The sequence below is a fragment of the Harpia harpyja genome, chromosome 18, assembly GCF_026419915.1.
Source record: "Harpia harpyja isolate bHarHar1 chromosome 18, bHarHar1 primary haplotype, whole genome shotgun sequence".
Lineage (NCBI taxonomy): Eukaryota > Metazoa > Chordata > Aves > Accipitriformes > Accipitridae > Harpia > Harpia harpyja.
This window is the reverse complement of record NC_068957.1, coordinates 4,219,147-4,242,256: the sequence shown is the minus strand read 5'-3', so window position 1 is coordinate 4,242,256 and position 23,110 is coordinate 4,219,147. Positions and strand designations below refer to the sequence as shown.

At 50.1% G+C, this 23,110-nt stretch overlaps 1 protein-coding gene across 4 annotated transcripts in view; it reads left to right on the top strand.

Moving 5' to 3' along the window:
* The window catches only part of PAK3 (p21 (RAC1) activated kinase 3), a 146,429-nt gene that overhangs the window by 54,629 nt on the left and 68,690 nt on the right, over positions 1-23,110 (top strand). Inside the window, exon 1 of one of the 4 annotated variants that reach the window (XM_052813728.1) lies at positions 10,861-10,957. The exons of 2 other annotated variants lie outside the window; for them this stretch is intronic. The gene's annotated coding sequence lies outside the window, so the exon portion shown is untranslated. Of the gene's footprint in view, positions 1-10,860; positions 10,958-21,031; positions 21,053-23,110 lie in introns of those variants that run through there. One more of the 4 variants, XM_052813729.1, reaches the window with a different exon arrangement.

Sequence of the window (23,110 nt, the reverse complement as noted above, 5' to 3'; positions counted from 1 at the left end):
TGCTTGTCATGAACAAATCTAGAAGGTCTCACATTTTATTGGCTGTGTCCTGCTGTATAGTGAGCTACCAGTGCATGCAGACTTACAGGGGAGAAAGAGAAGGAAGGTGCTGGAAGGGTTCACGGACAGTGAGAGGGAGAAGGGGAAAGAGAAGGAGAAGGAGGAGAAGGGGGTATTCTCTAAAGAAGTAACTGCACTGAGGATGTGTTGGAGGCAAGGTTGTGTTTTAGGCTGTAGTAGCTCCTCTTGGTACGTGTAAGTTTGTTTCTGGCACATTCTCCATTTACTGTTGTGATGTGGTCAGTCTCACAAAGGTAAAAGTCCTTCCTCTGGAATAACTTCCTGAAATCTTGTTTGAAGTGTCTCACTAAATCGGGTTTCAGAGGTATCTTTTTCTTCAGTTGTTGCAAATTGTTTATATCACAAAGACAGTCTCAGCCCTGCTGCTCTAGCTGGTATTAGGCACGCTAAAGAAAAGAGGGGCACTTTACGCAGTGCAGTTGATGCCGGTCTGCTATAGCTGAGAGCCATTGATTCTTTAACCCAATATCAAATACTTTGCCTGGTCAGCAGCCAGAGTTTCTTGCATTTTAACTTTCCAGGTCACAACCCCAATAAGCTTGGGAAGGGTATTCTTTAAGTCAAGACACACATTCTCTATCATGCTTTTTCTAATTGTAAGGCTTCAGTCTAACAGGCTGGTGTGGGAGTGCTGTAAGATCACAGACAACCCTTGTCTCTAGTGTTCTAGCTGCTGGGAGGACACTGCCCTGAGTCAGCATGGTAGTAAAATCTGATTGTCATGGGATATTCTCCAGGCAATGAAGTCTTCATTCATGGAATGGGATCCACATAAAGATGTTTTTCTTCTCCAGGCCCTCTGGGCTGATGTTATTCCTGATACCTATGGTACCTTTGCATTGCAACATATTGGTAACCCTTCAGTACTTCAGTACTCGCAAGCGGTCATGCCATGCCATGTGTTTGCCATACATAGCACCTTTGTTCATATTCACCCATGACATCAGTGGAGTTGCCGTAGCTGTGAAATCAAAGTTCATACTGATCTAGTATGAGGTTAATTCTCAGATTCCCAACACTTGTTGTGGGAAGAGTGGATCTTCAGGAGAGCTGAATGAGCAGGAGGAGCCACATGGAAATAAGGATCTGCTTTCATTTGTGGGGACAGGGGAAGGAACCACTAAAGATGAAAGCAGCATCAGCTGTCCCATCTGCTTTGAAGGAATAATTCAGACGCTCCCCGGTGATACTGTAGCTGAGGGCCTAGCATCTCTAAGGGGTGCAAACCATTACGAGTTTGTCTGTGCTATAGGCCAGCCAGAGGTAAGTCAACCCAGGCTTGGAGGCTGTATGACTGGGTCACCATGGGAGGATGCCCAAGCTGCAAGAGTTGTTTGCATGGATACGAACTTGCAGAGCCCCTGGTAGCTTTGCTGTTTTCACACGCTTGGGTGATGCCTTCATCATACAGTCCTAGTAGCTGGAATGCTAAAGGAAGGGTGGTAGTTCTAGGGGTTGAAAACAAGACAGAGAGTCTTTCTTCTTCAGGTTGTCTGTTCCTGGATGTATGTGAGTCTATCTCCAGCCAGTTTTGTAGTGCATTGCTGGCCCCCTGACAGGTTAGCTCCCTCCCTGCTCTCATGGAGCCTGTCTCAAGGCAATAGGGAAATCCTGGACTTCAGTGGCATCAGATTTTCCTGGTCTCTCCAGAATACTCTGAAGGCAGCAGGAGATGAGGGCTGGCAAAATTTTCCTGGCAGCTGCTCGACACTGCTTTTCTTCCACAGCAAACAGCACTCCAGTCTCCTGTATCTTCAGTCCAGAATCATCCCCCATGTGAAATCTTTTGGTGATGGAGTGCAAAAAAGAGGTCTGAATCCCTGCCTAAAACCTTTCTGTTCCTGAAGCACAACTGCATTGAGTGGGAAAGAGCCAGAGAGGAAGATTTTTTTTATTGCAAACATGTCTGACTGAGAAACAGGCATTAAAAAAATTCAGTAGTGGCTTCAGTGTAAAAGCTGTTAATACCATTTCATTTTCTAACAACAGCCTTATTGGCTTTAATCAGTTCATTTTCATAGATCAGATAAACTACATACCTTCCCTTTGTATGTTACCTTCATGTGGTTGGTCTGGGATGCTGAGATGCTCTGGACAGTCACAGATTATATATTGGCCTCCATATTCAGCATCTCTAAAACCCCCAAATGTCAGGTACCACCAGTGGTTTACCCCTTTCAAATATGTACATTAAGGTAGGAGCTCAGCAGCTCTCCCTGCTGACACGTGTGTTCTCAGCACAGGGCTGAGCTCAGGTGTCAGAAGGGGAGGGCTGTGCAGGCAGGGCTGCTCCACACTTACTCCACTTCAGTGTTGCAGTAATTAGTCTTAATGATTACATCGAGGTGAATGTAAATTAAAACCCCAGATCCAGATGCTGCTACAGTGTGGCTAAGCCTGAACGTAGCCTCTATAATGGTGACATTCCATCTCTTGAGCCTCTCTGTTTTGATGTCTCCCAGCAGGCACAAGAATCGGTGTCATTCCTGTTCACAAGCAGTTGGGGAAAAAAATGGAGAATGACTTGTGTAAAAATCTAGTATGTTGGCAAATGCTTTTCAGTTTGAAACAAAGATAAACAGCTTGGAGAATAGTTTTTATATGTCTCGCCCAGCTCTAGATATTTTACAGGTTGCAAACTGAGGCACAGTGATGTGTGGCTGTTCCAGTGAAGAATCGATGTTGAATGACAACTATTTTTCGAGGAGAAGATAAATTTGCTGCATTTGCCCATCTCGGTGTGGTGGTTTTACTGTCAGATTTTGCCCTTAAAGCATACAGCAGCATAGTTATGTATATCTGTTCCTAAATGAGAAGTAATTCTCACCTCTGCTGAGACATTGTAGTGCGGGGGGTTGTGCATGGTCACGTATCGGTAAATCTGGTGTTTGTGCTCGACCACGGCAGCTTGGCCACGGTCCCCTGGGTCTGCGGTAACACACTGTGTCTCAGAATCTTGTTCTCTGACACCAGGAAGGACTGGAAACCATTCTGTGCTGTTTAGATAGGTAAGGTGAATCTTGGTTTTCTCAGGCCTGAGAGCAGATTGAATTCAACATCTGTAGCAGGTAAAATCCAGCAGGCAGCTGGGTCATCTTCGCTTGTGTTCAGTCAAAGGTGATGTTCCCCATGAAGGAGGATGGGGACAGGACAGTCAGCATTGGACTTTACAGGGGTCTTCTGAAAAATTCTGAATCCTGTTCCTGTTTCTGCAGGAAGCTGTGATGTGTTCTGTTTACAAGCTGTGTTAAGGTAGGGCTTGATATGTTTAAGCTGTTAGTCCTGCTACTCCTGTTGGAATGTGATTTAAATTGCAGTTTACAAAAAAAAAAAGGGCCTGGGAATGACACTGGAGATCCGTGCAAGGCAATGTTACTGGGAGGTTTGTGCACAGCTGCTACTGAGCTGCTGCCCAGCCCTGAGCTGCTGTAGCAGCTCTTTGCCTCAGTTTCCCCTCTGCCAAAACTGGAGGAGCAATGCTGCTGGGCTGTACAGCCTCTCATGGGGAAGAATCACTAATTACAGCTCGGGCAGTATTTCAGAGCACAGGTTTAAGGAATATTGGCTCGTATTGTTTTCCTCTTGCAAAACCCTATTCCAGGGTGGGGATTTCCTTGTAGACATTCCTGTCCCTTTGTTCCTTTCTGAGAGAGGCAGAATTTGTGCACCCGGTGCCTAATATTAATCTGAGAGTATTTCTGTTATATGTAATCAACTATATCTCTGTCTTAGCTTTGAATTTTAAATCACACACATCCCCACAGTAGGAGAGCAGTACATTCAGTTTTACTAGTTCCTGGAGGTGGATTATATCCCACTTGATTGTTTACAACAGTTGTGAAGATTCAACAACATTTCAATGAGATGTAGCAGTGGTATATTAAGAAATGTATCTATTAAATGCAGTCTTTAGTAGTTGATTGGTATTTAATTGGCATGTGTTAATATTCTTATTACATCTCAGTTAAATCCACAGTTGAAGCATTAATTTTGAGTAGGAAAATTATGATTTGAGGTAAAAATATAAACTAAAATAAAAATACAGCTGCTTTTAATATGAAGACTTTATTAATAAGTCTTACACTGACTTAAGCAACTGTTTACAGTAGGTATTTTTAAAACAGATGAAGATATAAAAGAAACGTTCTGTCAGTTATTGCTGTAAGATTCATAAGGAGTTATGTATGGAGTAAATTCCATCTCCTCTTAGGAAAGATTCAGACTTCATCATTTTGCAGGGAAGTTTTTTTTCAAACGTGTGTTCCTTCATGTGAATGTGGGCATTCTTCTCCAGGGACCCAGTCTTGGGGATCAGCAGTTTGGCAGCTGAGCTTCTCCAAGCTGTGGTGTGGTCACCATCCACGGAGGTTTCAGACTGTAGCACCCCAATCACTGTTACTGCAGCCAGTGGTAGATATCTTGCAGGTTTGTTGAGAACAGGGTGAAACCCATGTTTCACAAGGACGAGGTGAAGGACAAAAAGTTTCCTGGGGTGAGAAGACAGTGCATGTGTAGATCTCGGGGGAAGACGCTGTGTCTGGTGCCTCGCGTGATCCCCCAGGCTCAGTCTCCAGTAATGACAAGGGGACATCTCTGTCCTGCCTTGTCATTCTTGGACCTGAGCTGAGAGGATCCTCAGGACAGCAGTCATGCATGAATTCTCTTTGAATGAGCTGCATTTGCTGCCAGTCCCTGCCCTGCCCTGTGCGAGGTTTGCACTACATGCACTACACTACTTCCCAGCGGCCCGTGGCGTGGCAGTGGGAAGGTATTCTAAACATTCGCAGAAGTTACCTGCAAATGGGGTAAACTAAGGCACAGAGTGGTTCAATGACTTACCCTCAGATGTTCAACGACTGACCCTGAGAAGTAGCATGCGAGGCCAGCGGCACGGTGGGAAAAGGCCTCTGTGTGCCAGCCTCGCCGTGTCACTTGTCCGAGGCTGCGTTACTGCCCCGCGCTCGCGTGAGCCCCGGGCACCTTCACCGCTCGGGGACTCGAGTCATTCCTAAGCAGCACTTGTGTGTCCTCCTCGCTCTGTCTTTGCTTGGATCTCGGCAGATACTAGATCCCACAGCTGAGCAGTTGGGACCCCCTCACTGCTGGCAGGCAGCCTGCCTGGTTCCCATCGCTACGTGCCGGTAGGTGGTTCCTGTCTAACGAAGCTCCTTTCCAAGGGAGGCTGTTGACGTGCTCCAGCATCGCCAGATGGTCCCCTTACCTCTTCTGCTCTCACGCTCCCTCAGAAACATTAATGATCCCTAAACCTCTCTGATGGAGGGGCTCCTTTTTGTGACAACCTCATTACGTGGTTATCAGGAGCTGCCACTACCCAGGTTGTCACGACAACCAGCCTGATTCAGAGCCGCTGGGAAAGGTCTGAACCTCAGGCAAATACCCAGCCCCAGCTCCCAGCAGATGCTCACCCGCAGCCAATCCGCGGGGCGCTGGGAAACCATGACATCATGGGCCAAGCAGGCCCCAAAATTTAATTGTTAGCTTTCAGCGTCCCTCCGTGTCCCTTTCCCCCCGGTGCTCCCCACATCAGCCCCCGGTGCAGCTAAGCCAGTCCTGCTGTGGCACCGCTTCGAGCCGCTCTGGAGCTGCCGGGGCTCAGCCGGGCTGGCAGGGCTGGCGGAGGGGCCCGCTGAGCCCCCCCACGTAAGCCAGCCTTGGTCAGGAGCAGGAGCCGTGGTGGCCGAGCGCTTTCGCCTCGGCGGTCTGGCACAGGCAGAAAGCGCCAGGGTGGTGTAATACCCACAGCTGTTAGGAGCCAGAATAGGTAGCTACTTATTGGGGTTTTGTTAATGGGGATGGGAGTTAGTCGTCAGAGTTAATTTTATCTGCAGGACGAGCTCTCTGGCAGCTACCACTAAGTATGGGAGATTAATGGGATCCTTACTCCCCCCTTTCTCATGAAAACCTACTGACACCCAATTACCAGTCACGCTGTATCGCTCAGATTGTGTCATGTTTGCCAGCAAGGTGAGATAAATGCAGCAGAACCAGTTCTGTCAAGGATGGAGAATGTGTCCACCTTCCTGCCTGCTGAAGCAGAGAGGTTTGTTCAGTGGCCTTGTGCCCTCACCAGGGTGTATCTATCTGAGCCACCTCTGGAACTGCATGCCCCATTAATGTTACTTCCTACGTAGTACTGACCGAGGTGTCCTGCAGATGTGCGGCTGCAGAGCTTTCCTGAAATCCTGCCCTGCTTGAGCGCATTCCCCGTGAAAGCAGGATCAGGCAGCTCTTTGAAGGGATTCGTCTTTTTACTCAAGAAAGACTTCTTTTTTTAACTTCCTGGCCATCCCAGCTAAGTGTACATTTGGTTTCTGACAACGCTGCTGCTTGGTCTCTTTTACTGAGACGTTTAGCATTGCACACCCCTCTGCCACAGGGAAGGGTGCTGGTAGTTTCAGGCAGTGGGAGTCTGCAGCACTGCAATCAGTTTGGGAGGGTCTGTCTGATTAGATCTAAAAGGTGAGGTTATGTGGCTTTTGGCTTCTGAAGTCCTCAGGCATCTTTCAGAGGAACAAAGGCTACAAGAAGGCTATTTGTTGCTCAGAGCTAGTATTTCTTTCTCTTTCTTTTGCTTTGCTGCGTTGGCTACCTAGCCCTGTATTTCCATGGGGCTGCATCTTCAGGGAGGAGTTGTCCCTGGGCCACTCTTGGCTGGAGGTGCCACACAGAGGGGCTGGGGAGCTTGTGCACAGCCCAGCACAGAGACACTCCAGCACCAATGATCCTGATACAGCCAGTCCTGCCTTTTTTAGCACATGAGAAAGGAGCTGTTGGGGCTGGCGATGGACCTGGTCCAGCCAGGTCCCTCCCCCTGCTTCTCAGACTCTGAAAGCGTTGAGCATTGGGGCTCAAATTAGGGCAGCTTCTGAGGTTACTTTTGCAGGATGAGACCCTTGCTCAGAGACCTAGCTGGCTCCTGAAAAAACAGGGTTCAGGCAGGCCCTGCGGGTCAGGGGGCTGGACCTCGTGGGCATGCAGACTTGCGAAGCATTTCCAACTAGCTTTGACACCCATGTGACAGTCACACAAGACTGACATCTAGCAGGGACCGGCCTGCTTTCCCGTGCCTTGTGGGGACAAAGCCAGCACCCTGTCCACGTCTGGGCTGGATCAGGCTCAGCAAGACTCTGCAGGTCTGGCCCAGCCCAGCCCGTCCCAGGTGTCGGACCTGTGGAGCAAGTCCAGCTTGCACTGCCGAGCCCTGCGCCCCGCGCCCCAGGACTGTGTGGGTGCCCTGGCCGTGCAGTCACTCGGCTTTTTCCCTCTCCCAGGAGTGTGCCACGAGCAATGTGCCCATTGTCGGCACACCTGGCTGGTCACAGTGTGCGGATGAGCCCTCCAGCTCCAACGGGGTCAGCCTCATGTACGGCTGGGGTGAGGGGCAAGAAATCTCTGCGGTTTGGGCAATTTCCCCTTTCTGGCCTTTGCCTTTGCTTCCTTTCTTTGTCTCTTTTCCCAGGAAGGCATGGGACAGGCATGGGGCATCAGCTTCCTATCAGGCATGGGACAGTCGGCTTCCATCCAGTAGCTTAAAGATAGCTGGAGAACCCCAGAAGGCTGAAATAGCACAGGTTCAAGGGCTTTGTGGTCTCCAGAGGCCAACCCGAAAGGCACAGACTTTTAAAAACCCTCTGTGATTTTCAGGAAAAACTCCACCGTGCACAGTCAATGTTTGCAAGGTTTCCTTGGCTCCCAAGAGAGTCATAACTTTGGACCAGGCTGAGAGTAAGGGATCTGATCTTGCTTTTTCACCACGTGCAGTCACGGAGTCAAGTTTCTGCTCTTTCACGGGGGAAAGGAAGCTGAAACTCTTCCTTCATCTGCTCTCTCCCAGCCTTTGGCAAAGTCAGACAGAACCCAAGGCACCAGGCTTGGTGTCTCAGAGAGCCTGCAGTTTTCTTATAGTGCTTGTAAGCATAGTTTTGCTAATAGTTTATGCTAAAACTATGTTTTAGTTGGACTTTTGAAAATGAATGAAAGTGATTCACCTGCAGATTCAGTCCTAACATTTGTAATTGCCTGACTTGGTGGTCTGTCTGCAGCTTTTCCTTGAGCTGTGTCCCTCCTTCGGAAGCCTGTGAGCAGGGCACACGCCTCACACTGCCTGTGGTGTGCTGGGCTGTGGGGCTGGTAAATAACCTACCGTTCTGTGTCCGAAGCAATCCGGAATAATTTTTACTCTGGAGGTGTCCTTTCCAACTCTGTGGCCTGTTTTTAAACAGTAGTTTGCAGCAGCCAGTGTGGTTTGTAGGTGTGCTGGTTTTGGCTGGGATAGAGTTAACTTTCTTCACAGTAGCTGGGATGGGGGCTACGGTTTGGATTTGTGCTGAAAACAGTGCTGATAACCCAGGGACGGTGTAGTTATTGCTGAGCAGTGCTTACACAGAGTCAAGCCCTTTTCTGTTTATCGCCCTGTTCCACCAGCAAGGAGGCTGGGGGGGCACAAGAAGTTGGGGGGGGGACACAGCTGGGACAGCTGATCCCAACTGACCCAAGGAATATTCCAGACCATACGATGTCATGCTCAGCAATATATATGGCTGGGGGAAGAAGAAGGAAGGGGGGGATGTTTGAAGTGATGGCATTTGTCTTCCCAAGTCACCGTTAGGCGTGATGGAGCCCTGCTTTCCTGGAGATGGCCGAACACCTGCCTGCCCATGGGAAGTGAATTCCTTGGTTTGCTTTGCTTGCACGTGCGGCTTTTGCTTTACCTATTAAACTGTCTTTATCTCAACAGTGAGTTTTCTCACTTTTACTCTTCCGATTCTCCACCCCATCCCGACACGGGGGGAGTGAGCGAGCGGCTGTGCAGTTCTTAGTTGCTGGCTAGGGTTAAAGCACGACAGCAGGTATGGCCCCTCAGCCCTGAAGGGCTAGGTGAGCCTGCGGGGACCCCTGACAGCTTCTTCAGCTGCGTTCCCTTCATCACTGCAGCTGGGGGACATTCCCCTAAATCTTTGCACAGACTTTGAAGGGGGAAAAGCTCGGCCAAAGCCTAAGCCCTCTGCAAACTACCCTGTCGTGGCTGAACAAGGGAGAGTGTGTCCTCTGCAGGGGTCACCCCACCTAGTTGTCCCAAGCCCCCTTGGATGCGCACCGTGCTGTCACTGGGGTTGACACTATGGGCAGCAGAAATTGGAAGGTGCCTCTTCTTCCACCATCGAGGGACAGCAGCCTCGCAGGGTCGCTGCCGACCTTAGAGGATCCCAAGAGTCATCTATCCGCAGGGGTATTTCTCTACAGGGATGGAAACAGCACTGACAACTTGCTCCACGGCTTGACTGTGGTCACTGCAGAGCCAGCTGGCCAAGTGATAGATTTGACTCGTACTGGGGAAGAAAACGTTGGCGAGACCTCGGCGTACGGCAGGAAGGGACGGCAGTGATTCAGTAGGGGCTGCTTGTCACGTCAGTGTTGACTGGGTGACTCAGTGCGCTTTTGCTTCGGGAGATCCTGTCCTTTGAACGAGCTGTAAGGTGACAGTGTGACCACTCGTAGTCAGAGAAGATCACATGCCGTGTGGTGGGGCTGGGAGGGTTTGTTATCTCCTCTTGGGTAATTACATGGGACCTGCCTTACCTTTGGCAATAGCAGCCGGCAGAAGGTAAGTCTTCGTTTCTCGGCCCGTGGCTGCCGAGTAATGCATTATTAAACACTACCTTGTGCCTCTCCCTCAGGAAAAAATGAAAAAAAGGTCAAAGATGTGCCCGTCTTGGGATGTAACAGCACGGCCCTTTCCATAGCCGGTGGGGCACGGGCAGGAGAGCAGCTGGCAGAGCCGCCTGCCAACCCGCGGAGCGGGCACAGCCCCGGCGAGGGGGTCAGCTCCGAGCAAGGCTGGTGCTCCCAGCCCCGGCATTGCTGCCATGTCCGCGGCCCCAGGGGCTCTGTAAAATCGGTCATGTTTGTCTGTGGATTTTTTTTTCTTTTTTTTTTTTTCTGGAAATATTGTAAACGTGAGGTCATCCTCCTCAAACCAGGGTCTGTTTCTACTTTTCAGACCTTTCATGGAGGATTTGAACTTGCGGGTTCGGGAGAAGCAGGAGCGGGACCACGCTCTGCCTCGGGGAAGCGTAATTCTGAATGGAAGAAGGAGAAGGGGAAGGCACCCACTGGGAAAAAGGAGGGTTTTCTTCTGGTGCATTTGGGGATCTTTGCAGGGAAGCGCCCTCTTTGCCGCAGGAGCGGCCGGAGCTGGTCACTCCAGCCTTGCTCCTGGTGGGTTTCTCCCACGTTTGGGTGCTGACGGGAAAAGCCCACGGCCTGTCACATGGCAGACGTCATTTGGGGGGGAACCCGAAATTTCACGGCGCATTTCCTCCTCCCTGCGGACGAGGAGCAAGGAGCGTTATGATGCCTTTCAGGACACCTTTCGGTACCAGCCGGCTGCCGGTCCCCGCCTCCCAGGTGCCCGCTCAGCTCTGCCGCGGCCGAGCCACGCCGGAGGGGGGACCCGGGGGGGGGGGACGGACGGACGGGGACGGGACACACGGACCCCCCCCGCGCCGCGCTTTCCCCACTCAGCTGCCTTGAACCACAAGATTTGCCCCCGCGCTCCGAGGGGGCCGCCGCAAACCGAGCGAGCGCAGCCAATGGGCGAAGCGGGCGACGGGTTGACGACACAGGCTGGGGCGCGGCGGCGCGTCCCGGCGGCGCGCCCGGCGATTGGCGGACGGCGGCGGCCGCGGCGGCGGCGGGCGGGCGGGCGGCGGCGCAGGGGGGACGGGCGGGCGGCAGATGGGCTGCGCCCGGGGGTGGGGGGGGGCGGGGGGCCCGCGGCGGCGGCGGCGGCGGCGGCGGCGGCGTGAGGCCGCGGCGGGGGACGGCCGGTGCAGCATGACAGCGGGAGCTCCAGGTAACGCCGGGCTCTGCGCCGCCGCCGCGGGCTGGGAGCGGCCTGCCGAGCTTCGCCCGGGGCCGCCCGCGGAATGCGGTGCCCGTGGCCGTCTGCGCGGGTTCCCCGTCTCTTCGCGGAGGGAGCCCCGCCGGGCCGTTGCGGGGGTGCGCGGCCGAGGGGAGGGCCGGGCCGGGCCGCTGCGGTGGCGGGGTTCGTCTGCGTGTCTGGGGTTCCTCTGCCGTCGGTGACACCTGTGTTACCGGGCGGCCTCCGCGCCGGCTGTAAATGGAGACCGGTGTCCTGCGGGAGGGAACTCCCGGCGCGGCGGCGCGCCGCAGAGCCTCCGTCGGGTCCGAAGTTATGTCAGCGCCGACACCGGCCATAAAGGCTGCCGTGGTGCCTGTGTTCCCCGTCTTCTAACAATGCAGTCTTCTGGGCTGTGCTTCTGCAGAGGAGTGAGAAATTCTGGGCTATAAATAACTCGGCCTTTTTCTTTTTCTTTTTTTTTTTTTTTCCCTAAATACTCTTTATTGGCAACACGCATCCGATTGACCCCTTTAAAAACGCCTGCTAAGTTTTTTCCCGAAATCCGTTCGGGGAAGGGCGGTCTCTCCCCGGCACATGCATGGTGGTGCCTGATGCCACACTGAAGCTGGTCCCCGTGCTGGGTTATCCCTTTGTCCCAGACTTGTACACCAGCCAGCCGGGGAAGTGCTCCAGCGTGATGTCTGGCTGCTCCAGGCTTCCCTCCTCCAGCGGGGGATGCGCTCAGCACGAGTGCCCCCTTTTTGGTCATTCAGACAGTTTTTGGATCCAGTTTTCACTGGTGCCAGAAATGAGCCCTGTTTTAAATCCAGCGATGTTATTTAATGTAGAAGGTTGAGGGAATTCAGGCAGTAAATGCCACGGCTTCAAAGTGAGCAACGTCTGAAAGAGATTGTGGGCCTGAGCTGGAAAGAGCAGGGCTGTTTCTGGACTCCCAACCCCAAAGGGGGTCGGGGCGTTGGATCTTGTCTCTCCCCGCGTGGCTCCGTTTGCCGGGGTGGGCGCAGTGTGCCTTAGGGGTGAACAACCTGGTTATCTGTGTGGAGAGTTTGGCAGACGGCCCTGAAAGCTTTATTCCCCTCACCTCCCTGATGCCCCACCTGCCCAAATTAGACGCCGCGCAAAGATTGCGGGAGAGGGGAGTCCGCTTTTTGTTTTCCTTCTGGGCACGGTCGGTGGCGATGTTCAGCACCCGGAACCGGGAGGCCGGAGATCAAAATGGGTTTTGCTGAGCGACTTTCGGGCTGACATGAATCACCCCAGAGTGAGGAGGAGGAGGAGGAGGACGGGCTGTCGGGAGGGCCGGGGGGAGGCTGCAGGGCCGGAGCCAGGCTGCTACCTGCCTGCCTGAGGGAGGGAGAGGGAAGGAGATGCTGCGGCCGGAGGGGATGATGAGATGAGATCTTCTCCCCTGGCTCCTCCTCTTGTGTGAATCCACCTTCTCGGTGGCTGTCAGGCGGGGAGGAGGGGGCCTGGGGACAGCTGGGGGGGGACAGGAGCAGCCCGGGAGGAGGAGGCCGCTGTGCTGAGGGCCCTGGGGGGCAGCGGGGCCGGCCGGGACCCCGGAGGGGCAGCGAGTGGCTGGGGAGCGCGGCAGGAGAATGGGGGTGAGAACATGGCCGGGGCAGCTCGCAGCGGGAGGGTGTGCCGGAGGGGACCCCGGTGTCCCCCGGGCAGGAGTTGGGGCGGGGGGCTGCCGGCAGAGAGCAGGCCATCCGCGCAGGAGCGGCACTGGGGATTTTCAAGCACCTTTGCCCCGTCTCTCGTGGAAGTGGGGCACATGGCTGGCAGAGGAGCCTCGTGCTTCCAGGAAAGGTGTTCAGTCACAGATTACCCGACGGCGTGAGCAGAAAACAAAAGTAAATCAGGAATCGGGGATAATTAGTTTTAGGCCTGGGACGCAGGCTGGTGGGTTGTTCGAGGCCGGGGAGTGAAGGTTGCCATGACGGGTTATGTGCATGAAGGGGAAGGATATCCCTGAGCCTGGGTTTTCTGCGGTGAGCACAGGGCTGGCGAGGGACGGCGATGCTTGTGGCTGCGTTGGTTGGAGCTGCCTTCCTTGAGTGTGGGACTGGGCAGAGGAGCTGGTGGCAGGCACGGTGCGGGGGGCTGTGTTTGGGGGGTGGCTGGCTTCACGGGTGGGGGGCTGCAGGCAGCTGCCTCTGGGCTGCAGAGGAGTTTGTGCTCTGAACCGAGACCTGCATGGGTGGCATTTCTTCACTGAGTGACTCTGGATAACTAAAAGTAAGTCTCGGTAGCTCCTGTGAGCCCTGAGCTCCTGTTACAGGATTAAGTTTCCAGCCTCTTAGGCCACCGCTTGCAGCAGCAACAGTTCAGGAGGCAGCTGTGCCAGCAGTGCCACAGGAGGCAATGCCCAGGGTGAGCTGCTTTGGTCGTCACGGGCCCTGTGCTCGGGCCTCATTCACCTCGGGGCTTTAGCACAAGCATGCCAGCTTCTTGTAGGGAATGTCTGACGGGGGCTTTGCGCCCTCTAAACTAACAAGCCCCATGGGACTGTGTAGGGGCGTCCTGCAGAAGCTGGCAAGCGTTTTGCTGTTGACTACAGCAAAGAGGACTTCACCTCTCCAAGTAGACCGTTCACTGGGCAATTTCTCTGTAAGGATCTGACCAAAACTCAGTATTTAAAAGTGTGTGGAAGTTGGAGTCCAAATTATCCTGTGCGTCCTGAGCCAGCTCACAAGGTCTGGAAAAACAAAGTTTGGCACAAGAGGTCATCTTCCTCCACGCCCTATATTTCTTTGCAACTTTTGTGCGTAGGGTTACAGGGATAGGTGAGACACATTCAGCTCTGCAACATATTGTTCGCCATAACAAACCCAGCTCCTGTGTTAGCTATCTCCTGGCCTGGCAGCATTTGCTCCTAGAGGAGAGCTGGTTTGTGGTGATAGTCCCATTTCAGTTCCTGTTCCCTCTGCCTAGAAGCTTTCTCCTCTTTTTATTTTAATACTTTAATTGTGACTGTGGATCCAAGTGTTCTGGAGCTGCCGGTGTTCTGGGATCAAAAACAGCCTGGAAACTGGAGGTCTTTCAGATCTGCCTTCAACTCCTCCTTCATTTTAGCCGTGTCTGCACACAGAACTGGTCACAGGGGAGAAGTTGCCAGATTTGGCTTCCGATTCTGCTCTGGTTGGACTCCCTGTGACTTTGGGACATTCACACTGCTGTCAGTTTGTGCCTAGCTGGTTTGAGTACTGATTTCTGTTCCTTGCTGTGCTACACAGTGGGCAGGTGGGAGCTCACTGTGATCTTCCTCTTTCATTACCTGCCTTCGCTCCTGCAAAAGGTGCTTGAAGGTTTTCTCCCAGAAACTTAATGGGCAGGGGGAACAGAGTGAGTGGGTGGGGAGGGCAGCAACAGGAAGGGGAGAGAGAAACGCGAATTAACTTTCACCTGCAGAAATAAACCTTTCTACTCGCCAGTACTATTTTGTGTTTAGCTAGCATTTTCCCCCCTGCAGCTCTATTTTGCTTTTTACCTTTCAGACACAATTAGTTGAGCTTACGTGTCTTCTGTTTCTTCTGTGTATACTTTGATTTGTCTGATACTTGAAGAATGGCATTAGGCTGAGTGGTAATTGGTAGGTCTCACTGGGCCTGGGTCAGCACAGGTGGAGATGCTGATGTGAATGTCTTGTCTCAGACCTGCTGTCGCTGGTGTGTTTCCTGCCCCTAGCAGTAATTCTATAATGGAAAAATACGACAAAAGAATCTGTGGTTTGCTCATGTCTTGTCTCAGTGCTCTGAGTTTTGGAGATCTTTTCCAGGTGAACGTCGGCAGCTGTGGCTTGTGCACAGCTGACAGCAAATGCAGGGTATGCTCTGTTGGGGATAGCAAAGGGACTTTTCATTTTGCATGTTTGATTGTCTAGGTGCAACTTAGCTCTGGCATGGCCCTGTTCATGAGTTGGCCTGCTGGGTTTCCTGAGACAGGAGATTGGGCTGCAAGGTGGCCCTCACCTCCACAACCAAGTGGTGTGAGACGTGGCAGGTGGGTACCCCTTGCTGTGGGCAAGCAGCATGGCATCTGCCCAGTCAGTCCGACCGATTGTCATCCAAGAAGCCTCTGATCTTGTTGATGCGGTCTCCTGTCCCCAGCTACTGGAGCTCTTGACCCCAGGAAGCCCTGGGCGGGGGACAGGCGGGCCTACAAGCGCTCCAGGTCTTCTGGCTCCTGGATTGGGAGGATCCTCTTGTCAGCATATGCCACCAGCCCTACCTGCCGGTCTGGCTCTCAGAGCATTGGGCTAGGTGCACCTCTGGGTACTCCGATGTCCAGTCTCATATCTTCTTTTCTAGAGGCAGACTTAGAAATGTCCCTCTTAAAACAGGGCCCTGTCCTGTTCAGTTGAGAAAGCTCTGCCATGAATATTGCTTAGCATGAGCAGATGTTTTCTCTTGGTTTGTCTTGCTCTAATGACTTATCGTCATGACTGTGTGCATTAAGTATTCAAGGGTAAAATAGTGGTGTTGTATATTCAATGGGCTCATTTCCCAACATTATTTTTTATTGTCAGTTGCTCATCTAGTAGTGTATTGACAGATGCAACTGACTCTTGACTGATCCGGGGCAAAGCACTTCTCTGCCCTGGAGTCTTTGCTGTCAGTTACATGGTTTGAATAGTTCAAACTGCTTCCATGTGGCAATGCTGGTTTTGGGGCTCTCTGTGTAGTACAGGTGCAGGACGCTCCAATACAGCACTGTGTAAGGCTTGCAAATGGCAAAGTTAAGGTTGGATACACCTCCTTCACTCTGTCTGCTCTGGTCATGTGTACTTTTTTATTGCTGTCAGAAGCAAATTAAAGCAATTTGGATCCCAGAACATGTGTTCAAGGAGTCTTTGGGAAAGTTTTACGTGTTTCTTCATAATCCTAAGGGCAAAAGTGTGCTTCCTCAGAGAAATGGAAACAAAGATTCTGATACAACCCCTTGACTTCTGAAAGCGATACCTTGCACGTGGACTAGCGATAGCTGTGCTTTGATCCAGCTTGCTCTACACGCATGTGCTTGGCTTTTCCACAAGACAATGTACTGCAATGTCATTTTTGTCCAGCCTTAGATCCCCTATAAGCCTGAAACAAACTGCCATTTCAACATTGCAGTACAGCACAGGCTCCAGAGCCAGACCATTCTCATTTTCTTTCTAATCCTCAAGTGTTGAAAACATTCTGGCACCTTAGCAGGCTCACCATTGCTTTGCAGGGTGTATGCACAGTTGGCTGCACGTGACTAGGGGAGGACTAAAACATTTTCTTGTCATGTCACCTGAGCGTGCTCATTTCTCCAGACAGTGCTGTTGAAAGGGCAGCAGCTGTGTGGCCCCCCAGTCCCTGTCCCTTTGCTGGCATGAATAAATTGCTGCTTGCTTTATTTGGGAAGGGCACTGGAATGTACTTCTGTGTGTCTCTCAAGGGGAGTGAAAGGCCTAATGTTTTCCATCTTCTGTCGTCTCCTTCCCTATTCCCTATTGTGAAGGAGAAAATCCTCCAGATCAGAAATTTTCCAGGTGCTTCCCTGCAGAGGATTTTGATTCAACCTGCAGTGCCCAGATGCCAGCTCATATTTATCAGGTGCACCCAGCCACTCCCAAGATGAAACATGGGGCTGCTGGTGCATGGTGAACCCCAGAGGGAAGAATGGAAGTCACAGAATTAAAATCCTGGGCATTTGCTAAAACTGTTTTTAATGTCACCTGCCCTCACAGGCAGAAGATTGTGGACTTGGGTTTGGGATGCTCTTGAAGTGTCACCAGAAAAGCTGTCAAACGTGCATGCAGAAATGGAGGCTTGGAAAATGCCTTTAATTGTGACTCCACTCTGCACAACACAGATTGTCATGCTTTGAGCTCAGGTTTGTTTGTATCAGGGACAGACATTGATGCAACAGCTCCTATCGGGGCATGAATATTTCAACAACTGAAACGGTGCCTGCCTGCTCCAGAAAAGAGCTGCTTACATCCTCGTTTGATCTTTTTAGTGAGCCTAGCCAGCTCAGGTTGGCATCCTGGTTATTTATTTCCTACAGATATGGTCTCTGTTAGCTGTGCTGTGCTATGGCTCTCCTCTCTTCATTCCAGAGGCTCTGGGAACTCAAGTTGGGAAGAGGTGAGATTTCTAGCAAGAAAAAAGACTAAAGGAGCCAGACTTTGCTCCCTGTTTTCTTTCTTTTTGAGGAGGCACTGTGCACTTTGTAGGATGCATGGACCAGAAAAAGGTGGGGTAATATTTGGAAGTATCCATGTGGAAGTATCTATATGGAAGTATCTAGAGTGGCAATCTGTGGGGCCAGTCTTTCATTTCTGCCCCACATCCTGCACCACACCTTGTCTCCATGCTCTTGTTCTCTCTGCACTTCTTCTTGCACTAGGGAAATGCAGAATCCTCCTCTCTAGTGGCATTAATGAATATTATTAAGCACTTCAGAAGGAATAAGCTGAGAGTGGAGCCTTAACTCTTTTCTGCAGTATATTGACAGTTCACGCACAGAGATTGTGTCCTGGACCCTTCTTTTTGGAAGCTATAGTGGTATTGAAACGCTGGAACTCCTGGTACCATTGTGTGTTTCTGAAGTAAAATGTCTCCAAAGCATCTAATTAGGAGGCACTTCCTACAGCCATGATCCATAATGCAGACATTAAGAGCTTTTGAGCAACTTGCCCTTCAGGGCATGCCCTGTCTTCTCCTGTGGTCTGTAGAGCACTCTGGACACTCAGGGTGAATGCCAGGCTTCTTCATGTAATAAGGAAAAGCAATAGGAATCTGAGTATGAGGTAGTTTTCCACTTCTAAGTCCTTGGTGTGGTAAGGTCTCTCTCCTCTTACTTAGTGAGCAACAGCATGTGGATGAAGTTTCCAGGCCCACAGATGATGCAAGAGGTCAGTTACACGATTCTTGAGTATTTTTTTTTGAGCTGTGTTTCATGATGTTTGCATTGCTGATCCCAGCTCTGCGAGCTTGGCCTCATGGTACAGCTGAACATGTGTGATCCTCTATTTGAGGAATACATTTACTGGAGTGGTTATCCTGAGTATAATTGCTTGCATACCAGAACAGAAATTATACATTGAGAGTTATAGCTGTGTATGTACCCCAGGAAGCAGTCTGGTAAACATAATCCCCAAATCAACCCGCAGTAGGACTCACTTTTGGGCAAGGCAAGGAAAAAATAGGCCTCTTACGTATTCCATACAGCCTCTAAAGCATGAGTTCTCATTAGACTGATGGCTTTTGTTGGTGGGGTCATTAGGCAGAAGCAGCTTTGCACTGGTCTGTCCTGCAGTGTTAGTGAGGTACTACGTTGTGGTCCATGGAGCTGGCCGTGTCTGACCACAGGTCCTCCTTGCCACAGAAAGGGCGGCTCAGGCTGGCCCAGGCTCCCTCCCAGTGTGCTCACGTGAATTTTCAACATTGGTGCCAGAAGGCAATGAGCAGTAGGTGCACGCTTCAAGCATTTTTCTGCGTTCTGAGGATTTCAGAGCCTGTTTTCTGTGAAAACTGTTTTAAAGGTTTACAATAAATGGCTAAAAGTCAGGCCTGGAGAAAAAGCAGCGGTGTGTTAAGGCAGGGTCTGGCTGCTCTAGTGGGGCTGGGTGCCAGATTGACTCATGTCAGACACATTGGAAACACAAGGATGAAGTCAAATGTCCAAGGTCATCAGTGGGGTGCTGGCAGAGCAATAGAAGATGCCAGTTAGAGGCAAACATGATTGAATTTTTGTGTCCTGAACTCACTGTGGGGAACAGTGGTGGTGGTGTGGCCAGGGACCTTGCAAACCTGGGCTAGTAGGTGCCTAAATGATAGAATTTGGGTCCATGGCAACTAATGAGGACAGTTTATGGTGGAACATTACTTCTTGTATCCTTTTTCAAAGCAGATGTGTGGTGCTTCCATCCAGCAGTGTTAGGGAGAGAAGAGCCCCGGCACCCCGAGGCTGCAAGGCTCATTCAAAACATATGCACTGAAAGAGGGATACGTTGGATGAAGAATTGCTACTTGTGACATATTAGGTGTTAAACGCAAGCGATACAAAGAGCTTGTGAAAGGATCTGGATTCAGGATGTGCTTGTGCCTAGCAGAGATGTTCTGGTTTGTGACTGTTTTGAGCAAAAAGACAAGGCCCCCCCCACCCTGCTCAGCCATTGTTGCAGGCGGGTTGCTGAGCCGAGTGTTGTAAGGTAGCCATTACACAGGTGGCCACATAACGCAGCAGGATTTATAATGGAAGACGTAGGGGCTCTCAGGGGACTGGGGATTTAAAGGCCTTTTAGACACTTTGCATTGCACTTCACTTGTACGTGTTTGGGAGCGGTGTCCTTGTATGCATATATATCATATGCAAACGTATTTTCAGTTGCTGTGTGTTTTGTCTGAATTTAGAAAAGGAGTGATCTGGAGAAAGAATCCTCCAGGAAATGTTGTTTTTGCAAGCACGGGCCTCTTGACTGTGATTTGGGGGGGGAGGAAGGAGTGGGAATGAGGGGGAGGTTCACTGAGGTTTTCTTCTTTCCTTGTAGCATTTTGGGAAAACTCCAGCCAAGGCCCACATACAGTCAAATGAATCAGCCTCCCCTTTTGCCATAAGTAATTGGCAGCTCTAGCTGCAATGCAGTTTTGATGTATGGCTAATACACTTTTTCTTGGTTAATTGGGAAGAAACACTGCAGTAGACGCATGATGTTGAGTTGGCCTTTGTATGGGGTCTTTGAGCTAGTAGGGAGATATTGTAGGCTTCTTCTTGAGAGGTTGGAATTTGCCGCAAGTTATATTCCATACTCTAGTCTGAAGGCTGTCTGCTCTAGAAAATACATTTCTTGTTGCATACAAGTGTAGAGGGCACTGTAAGCTGGCGCACGGCACTGTTGCTCAGTGCAGGGTTTCCTTGGAAGAGTCTCATTTTATAGCAACTTCAACAGAATATTCATGTTCTTAGATGAGTGACTGTTCCTGTGCTGACAAATAAAGCATTTTGGCCTTCTCATATTCCTGTAACAAAATGAAATTCACTTGTTTTCTAAAGCATCTGGTGCCAATTCAGACTCAGAGCTTTCTGTGTCTGCTGTAGGATTTCCACTGGGATCGGAAAACTTACCAGACAAGCTCAGCATTCACCACTGGAAGTATCTGGAGTAACTGGAGGGCTTTCTTGTCCTGGAAACAGGACATGTAGCAGTTGCCCTTGGCAGGCTAAGACTTGCCAAATGCCTTTTATTTCCTGTTGGAAGCCTAGTTTTACATGGAAGGACTATATTATGTTCACAACTGTAGTATCTGTTGGTAAATATTGGCTTTAATAACATACGCTTCACTTTAGCAGAATAACAACAGAGCGCGATGAATGAGCAGTGAAGTAAGTGTGCTGTACTGGGGCAGTAACATCAGTGTTCTTCTAGAATGTTTTAAATGGTAAATACCATGCCTATTATTTTCATAGCATTTGAAAATTCATTAGAAACAAGTCCCTTTGAGGAACCTGTAGTCATAAATGTGATTAACTCAGCCTTGGAGTTTTAGTCACGGCCAAGGCTTCGCTAAATGCTGTCTAAACAGAGAAAACAAGCCTGGCCTCGAGTTACTCTTTCATGGGATTGCTTCATATACAGGCAGCATGTGGCCTTCCTGCCTCCAGTTGTTCGGTGGGGGAAGAAAACATTCAAAGAAAATACAAATGTAAAGTCTTTGCAGGGGGCAAATAAAATGGTTGGCTCCATAGCATTTTGCACCTGAAAGGAAACACAAAAGTGACAGTTTTTGCCCTGCACCTTTGTAGGGAGCGGAGGGGACTCTTGAATGTTTGAAGATGCAAACACATAGAAAGCAGAATGGCGCCTGCTTTCCATGCACGCTTAGATGAACAACACTCCTGCTTGCTTGGTTCAACATGTTGTGTGTATCTGGAGAGAGATTATATCCAGGCCAGTTAGGCTGAAGTTTGCTCTTTCTCTCTCCAGTTCACTGGACAAGTGTTTTACGTTTTCTTCAGCGTAACTTTAAATGGACATTGTTTTACCCTGTTCTGGAAAGGAGCTGGTATTTCTACAACTCGTGCTGTCATGTAAGTAACCTTTTTCTTTTCTGCACAAGGTCATTACATCATGATGCAGTAATCCTCTGCCTGTGGGATGAACCATTCTCTCTGTCTCTGTGTCTCTGTCTACTGCTCTTATCTGTGTTTGTTCTTTCTTAAAGTGTGCATGGGGGGAGGAGAAATGAGGGGAGAGCAAAAGTTTTGATTCTGGCCTGTTAAACTATGTTTAGAGAGAATAATGCATGGGTTGTGAGATGTAAAGGGCTGTTGTCTCACAGAGGTATTGCTTTGATACTTTATCCACAAAGAGAAGCTCCAGAGTCTCAAGTCAGAAGAGCCTGGGGATGAAATTACACCTTTGCCAGGCTCTGACAGGTTAAACTTTACGGAGATGCAGGTAGCAAATTATCCACAGACTGAATTGCAAAGGAGGGCTTTAAAATGGGCTTTAACAACCTGCTGGGGAGATTGAGTGGATAAAAATAGTTAGTTCTTGTATCCCTCTTTTTGTTTGTAGAGCTAAAAACAATCTACAAAGGAAGGACAACATCATTATCTTGGTCTCAGCCCAGAGGAGCCCGAGGGATGGAGCACTGTGGGTGGAACAGGTCAGCATGGGAGCTGGCAGCAGGACCTGGCCATCTTGCTGCCTGTCCCATTGCCTGGCCATTAGACTAAGTTGCTCCCTGCTTTTTGCAGTTTCTAATTTGTCTTGGATGTGTCTGTGTACTTTTTCCCGAGTCAGTTTACACCACAATATATCATTCGTGGCCAGCCTGGGGTGTGCCCGATGAAGTATGGTTCATAACTATTTTTGATTCATTTATAAAGGGATTAGGTGATGTGGTTGCCTGGACAGCAGGGACTGTACTTGGTGACCCAGCGGGTCTCTCCCAATCCTGTATTCCTATGTAACCTGAGGTGATGCCATCTAAGCTGCATCGAGATGCCAGTGATGTAATTTCAAACTGTCTGGCCTGAGCGCCAGTGAAGTCAGGGAGGCTGCACATGTGTAAGATAGGATTGGCTTTGATCCTGTCTATTTTGCCCAAATACTAAGTAGAAGATAGGCAGGGTTTGATTCAAATTGAAACCAGCTAACTGAGCAGAGGAAGTAGAGCAGATGTAGTAGTGGTTGATTCCATCTTTCACCTGCTCCGAGAGGAAATAGCCGTTGTATTTTACTGTGCAGCTCTGAGGTCTGTTGCAGATTAAGACAAATAACTAAGTTGAGTCATCAGGTTGTAGTGTCTCAACAAACTACTTAAAAAGATGTCAGGCCCTCACTGTGGGTGGATGTTAAAGTGCCAGAGCTATCAAAGAAACACATCTAGAATCACATGAAGACTTCACTGTTGCCGTCATGCCATACGTTATAGCTGTTCAGAGCATTGCAGTGATAGAGCACGTGTCCTCCAAGCTGGAAGTGATAGACTCTTGTAGTTGTCAGCAGGACAGGACTATGACGGGCACCTTGCAGGGCATGCTGGCGTGGGTACGGTTCTGTGCTCGTGTGCCTTTACAGCTGTCAAAACAGACACGTGCATCAAGTTGCTTGGAGTGCAAACAGAGGAGCTCAGATTGGGCTGTGCCCATCCGTGGAGACTTAGCCGTGGCTGAGCAGTCTCTGGTCCAGTCAAAAGGGACACCAGTAACAGCCACTATATCCTCATGATAATATTTCTATGCTTTGTACTTGTCCCTAATTTATTATATCCCAAAATCCAAGAGTCTTCTCGTAGAGATTGCGTTGCTGACAGCGTCTTCATCCATGTTTCAGCTGTCCTGCCTCTGTTGGTGAGAATAGGCTCTATGTAGTTTGCTCCAATGTCAGAGTGTTTTAATGGAGGAGGGGAGATTTCTAAATTAGATTAATTCATTATGCTCTTTTATCATTACCTGTTACTAGAAAAATTCTAGCAAATGACTTTGTACTACTTCGTTTGCATTATTGGTTTGCTTCTGTTTAATTCCAGCAAAATCTTCAGACCCAGATTCCAAGGGGAAGACCGTGTTGTCAGAAAAACATGGTCACAGCAGAACTTCTCAGCCATTAGTTATGATAGCTTTGACTTTTCTACCAGG